This window comes from Plecotus auritus (assembly GCF_963455305.1).
Source record: "Plecotus auritus genome assembly, chromosome: 6".
NCBI lineage: Eukaryota > Metazoa > Chordata > Mammalia > Chiroptera > Vespertilionidae > Plecotus > Plecotus auritus.
The window spans coordinates 139348514-139354299 of NC_137773.1; positions in this window are offsets into that span (position 1 = coordinate 139348514).

The window sequence follows — 5786 nt, forward strand, 5'->3', positions numbered from 1 at the left end:
GATAGATCCACAGGACTTTGCAGGAAGAAAACGGGAAGCCCAAAGACATAAGGGCCAATCCATGCTCTCAGCCAGCTGGTGGTGCGGCAGGGGCAAGAACAAGACCTCCCAGCCCAGGTCCAGACTTTGCAGTAGGAAGACAGCGTGGCCCTGGTACCCTGGATAGACAGCAGGTCGGTCAGGCCCTACGTGGATAGCTACGTGATCTTGAACAAGTAGGACACTCGGTTACTCCATTGATAAAATGCAGGTACTAATTCTTTCATTGAATTAGTAACAAGAATATATAAAAAGCCCTCAAAACATCAGTAAATAAAATACAACCAAGGCAATAGGAAAAGTGGGCAAAATAAACAGACAATTCACAAAAGAAGAAACATAAGGCAAAAAATATATATATGAATTAATGTTCCATATACTTAGTGCTCAAGGAAATGCAAATCAAAATTACAATGGGAGACCACTTTTTTATGTCTATTAGCTTGGAAACAATTTTCAAATATGACAGTTTCAAATACTGCACTGGACGTAATCTGCGGGCTCTGATACGTTGCCGGTAAGTGCATACATCAGGGCAACCACTTTGGAAAACCAAGATGCACAAGAATTTTCAAAGGCCATGTTTACAAGAGCAAGACTCTGGCAATCACCCAAAAAGTCCTGAGGAGAAGACTGAATGAATACACCGTGGGATACAGTAGTCATGCATACAGTAGTATGTAGGGTAACTTTCTACAGCCATCATTCAGATGAACTACAGAGAAGTCACCATATGGATGGATCCTAGCAAAGTATTACATGGAAACCAAGTCCCTAAAATTAGGTAAACTGTGGTACCCTTTTATATACAGATAAAAAAGGAAAATTAAATATACATATATATTTATGAATTTACATACATACATTTGATTGTATAGAGAGGAAAGACAGAGGGTGGGGGATGAAAGGGCGGGGAGAGACCGTCTCCATGTTCCCTTTGTTCCATGTCCTCCACCTCGTGGAGTCAGGTTCCCACCCTAGAACCTCTCCAAGAGCCCAACCCACACTTTTGAATTAGCCAATAGAAATACAAGAGGAAAGTAAGCTGCGCCCTGCCCCCATGTGCAACCTGACCCCGACCAATCAGCGGAGGCCACACTACCTCACCCCTCCTACCTCTCCCAGGCCCCCTATAAATCAGTGCGTTTGGGGCCTGGGGCTCTCTCTGCCTCCTGCCGCTGCATCGGCAAGTGTGGTGGACGGGGAGCTCAAGCTAGCTCGAATAAAGGCTCTTTGCTTTTGCATCGGACTCGGCTCCCTGGTGGTCTTTGGGGATCACAAAATCTGGGCATAACAAGGGACATGGGGTTACCTCTGACAAAGGTTACCTCTGATGGTGTTAAGGAGGGAGCCACACTCTTACATGTTAGTGTCAACATCTGAGCTTGTATTTAAAAGTCCCGGTCATGAGTGTTCATCTCATCATTAAAATACGTAATTTTTGGTGTATGTCATAAACCCAGAGTCATTAGTAATCTAATTCTGTGAAGCTGAGGACCAATGACAATGCAGACAAAGATTCTACTTGGCAGTGAAACGGAATTTTTGGACTGGAACACGTGTGTTCCCCTGGGCAGGATTGTTCCCCGGATTCTTTGTCTGCCAGAGTCAAAGAATGAATCCACAGACGGACGGTGGTAGAGCAAAGGTGGAAATTTATTGAAGAACAAGTACAGATTCCATGTGGGGAGGGGAAAGGGTTCCACTGAGTTCCTTTTCCCCACGGCTTATAAAGGCTGCAGATCATGGTGCCTTGATATCCCCTCTGATGGGTCACTATTCCCTTAGACTGGTTACTATAGTAACTCCTGAGCTGAAAGGTTGAACCTCACATGGGACATGTGAGGTTTCCCCACACACACACACACACACACTCCTGTTTTCCTATTCCTATTCCCTTTGGGGTTTCTTCTCCTTCTGGATGAAGGGCTTCCTTCCCTTTATTTTGTAAATATAGGCCTTTTGCTGTTCGCAGCTCCCTCATTCTATGGAAATGTACCTGTTGCAGCTTTTCAGCTCCCCCATTCTATGGAAATATACCTTCTGCTGCTCTGCAGCCCTGTGCTTCTTCCATGGTCCTCTTAATTTCCAAAATTTCCTAACCCTGTCTTTTTCACCCCTAAAAATTCCTGTTTCAGCAGGTGTGGCATGAGGGTTCAGGAGTGGCCCAGCTCTTAGGCACTTCCCTAATAGCAGCCAGCTCTGGGGTGGTGGTTACGTGTATATGTGGCTCAAACCCAGCTTGAAAGGAGCTAAAGAAGATAAAAGTCCTTTCCACACCTTCTCCATCCACCTGGGGACTCAACTGATTTTGTGAATGATATAATCTCTTGGCTCTTTTGAGCTCCAGGTTTGAAGATCACACAACTCTTGTCTGGTGGATAACAAGGCCCAGTTATTTCCAAAAGTCTCCAGCTGACCCTCTCTGAATGGTAACCGCCCACTTTAAAGTTCTGTGGCGGGTCTGCACTGCCCTCCCTTCTGAAGGAACACTCCTAGTTGGGTCTCTGGCCCAAGGATTTCACCCAGCCTAGACTTCGGGTTAAAAGAAAAACTGCTTTCGGCAGGAAGGAGGCGGGGACTCCTTGTTGACACTGCTCTCCCGGAGGCTGGAGGTGAGTTTTCTTTTTCCTCCCACACAACACAAGAACAGAGAAGTCATTTAAGCCTCATAAATACTGGCAGGCTCCAAAAGCAAGTCTCCAGCCTTAAAAACATGTCTCTGTTTCCTTTGGCCAATTTGCAAATCCAGTCATATTTTCAGATAGCAAGGTAAACAGAGGGTGGAGAAGGGTAAGGAGGCCTATCTTGGGCAGGCCAGCATCTTCGCAGAGAAGCTAGGAGAAATGGCACTGGATAGAATAGCAGCCATGCCCATACTAGCTCCAAAGCCAGGAGGGTAATATTTTTCTCTGCATCTTCGGGTAAAAAAATCAGAATGTCTATGAAAAGGGTGCCGCACCTATCCCAGTCTGGGGGCTCAGAGGCAGGTAACAGGTGGTGGGGGGAGGGGGAAACTGGTCAAGTCTGTCCTCTCCAGAGCTCTGGGATGGAATGGGCGACCTGGAGAGATAGAAAGTGCCCCCATCTCTTTAAAAAACACAACTCCCTGCCTTGGGATGATCCCCTCTGAGCAAGGCTGCTGGGGAATGTTCTCAAGATGGTAGAAGCAGAGCAGAAGCTGGAGGGTGGGAGGTTGGGAGGCTGAGACCAAAACCCTCTGAGACTGAAGGCTGAGTCTGCATAAGCTCCAGAAGCCTGTGACTCTAAGAAAGACAATGAACCAAGAGACTACCGATCTTGAAGTTTCTCCTCCCCTCACCACCACCACCACCACCACCACCACCAAACCCCTGGACTTAACAATTGGTTCAATATGTCTCTGAATTCAGGCTCTTCTATGACGTAAAGCTCTACCCTAACTGGACTGTGGGCTCCATGGAGGCAAGGATTTCTGGGTGTTTGTGTCCTGTTACAGCAGCTACAACAGTGGCTGACACTAAGTACTGGGGAAACATACGTTGATGAATATGGAGGAAAGAACCCTAGCCAAGGCCTCTATTTCATTTCCGTAGGTGATCCAAGGACAGACAATGCCTCATCTGGCTGCTGGTGGCGGTGGCTGGGCCGCAGCAAATGCTCATCTTTGGAGCGTCTCTGCACAGATTCAGAGAGTCCTCCCGCCCCCATAAGTCTAGCCATAGCCACACCTGGAATCTAATGTCAGCTCCTGGTTATGTCATGTTGGAGCAGCCCTGAAACGTCCCCCTACTCTGACACTAGAAAGGAAGGTGTAAACTGTGGCCTGGGACACCAGATGTATAAAAAGACTTCCGCTGCCCTGGACTTCAAACTTTCCCGTGTTGTTGACATCGAACCCTAATTATGTTGACATTGGTCTCCAAGGTAAACAAAGCTTACAGGGGAAATGTTTGGACCTCGAGATTCCTGTTTGCTCCAAGTTTGGACAAATGGCTGGAATAATGAGCATTTCCATTCATTTCCTTTTAAAGTGCTGCTGATAATGGAGCTAAATGGACAGCCCCAAACCATTTCTATTGGTCAATTGGCAAAAACAGTCTCTGGAATGCAATCAATACGCCCCACCCCTGTGGAATTTCTCCTAGAGGAAATGCCAAGAATGGTACCTCCATGAAGGCCCCAAGGTCCTGAGAGTAAAAGCAAGGAGAGAAAGGAGAAGAAGGGGAGGTTAGGAAAGATGAGGGTGCCAGACAGCAACAGCTCATCTGAACTGCTGATCTCCATCCTTAGTATGAATGAGCCTGGTACAAAATTAAGCCTCTGAAGTACCTGTCTGCATTGACCCCTTCAACAGCCTGAGACAAAGATTTTACATTCTCCATTTACTAGATGAGAAAACTGAGGCCCAGAGACGTGTCCAAGGTCACACAGCTGAGGTGTGACCGGGCTAAAGCCTGTGCTCTTGGCCACTAGTCTGCCCTGCCTGTCTTTGTGCCCAAATCCTGCTCCTCTCTCTTCTCCATATGCTTCCTTCCCCATCATCCGAGGATGGTTTCTGAGGTGCACTGAGACTCCTCAGGCCTGGAAGACAAGAAAGTGAGCATATGAAGTAAGGAACTAACGGAGGTTCCGTGTGGCTGGGTAGTAGATTGCGAAGGCTGGAGATGGAAGCGAGCTTTGTGGGTAAGCCAATGAGCTGGCCCAGGCAGGGTTTGAAGTAGGGAGGAGCGTGGCCAGGACTGTGTGTTAGAAACATCATGCTGACTGTGGCGTGCCAACCCTCCTGGGGCCCGAAGCAAGACAGAAACCGCGGGGCTGAGGAAGTCGTCTGGCCCACGGCACTCCCGGAAGGGGCAAGCCTGGCCAACCTAGTCTGGGAAGCCGGTCCCTGCTGGATCTGGCAAGGAGGCAGTCAAGAGCTCAGCAGGAGAGAATGCAAGTGTCCCTGGGTTTGAGTTGCAAGGGTCTGCTCCTGAGGTCACAGCTGGGCCATCGCACAGAAGGGCTGGCCGAGAGCCAGAGCTACCTTTGTTTCTGACACGGGTGGTGTTGCATCAAACTGGAGTCAGGCTCATCCCTGGCACATGAGGGCTTAAAGCTCTGAAAATGAGCACTAGGAACTTTGCTATTCTGAGTATGTCCAGAGCCCAGAAGTATCAACATCACCTGGGGGCTCCTCAGAAATGTAGAACCTGCCCTGGCTGGTGTTCTCAGTGGTTAGAGCGTTGCCCACAGACCAAGGAGTCAAGGGGTTCAATTCCTGATCAAGGGCACATACTTCCTTTGCAGGTTCAATCTCCGGCCCTGGTTGAGGTGTGAGCAGGAGGCAACCAATAGATGTCTCTCTCACATCGATGTTTCTCTCCCTATCTCTTCCCGCCCCCGCCCCCGCCCCGCCCCCCCCCCCCCACTCCTCCCTCCCTTCTACTCTGCCTAAAAACCTTGGAAAACATATTCTCTGGTGAGGATTAAAAAGGAAAGAAAAAAGGGAGGGAGGGAAGAAGGGAGGAAGACATGCAGAATCTCAGAGTTGCCCTCCGTAGAATCATAATCCCAGATGAGCGTTTCTTGAATCTGCTTGACATATGAGGCTCCCCAAGTGAACTAGATACATGCTGAATTTTAAGGATGAGTACAAGAAACGTGTGAATGTCATAAGGACATCAATATAATGGCATTCAAACCACATCTTTCAGATGCCTCCCCCACCCAGGAGAATCACAAAAGTTCCCTTTGAGAAGCCATGGAAAAATACCATCTACCTC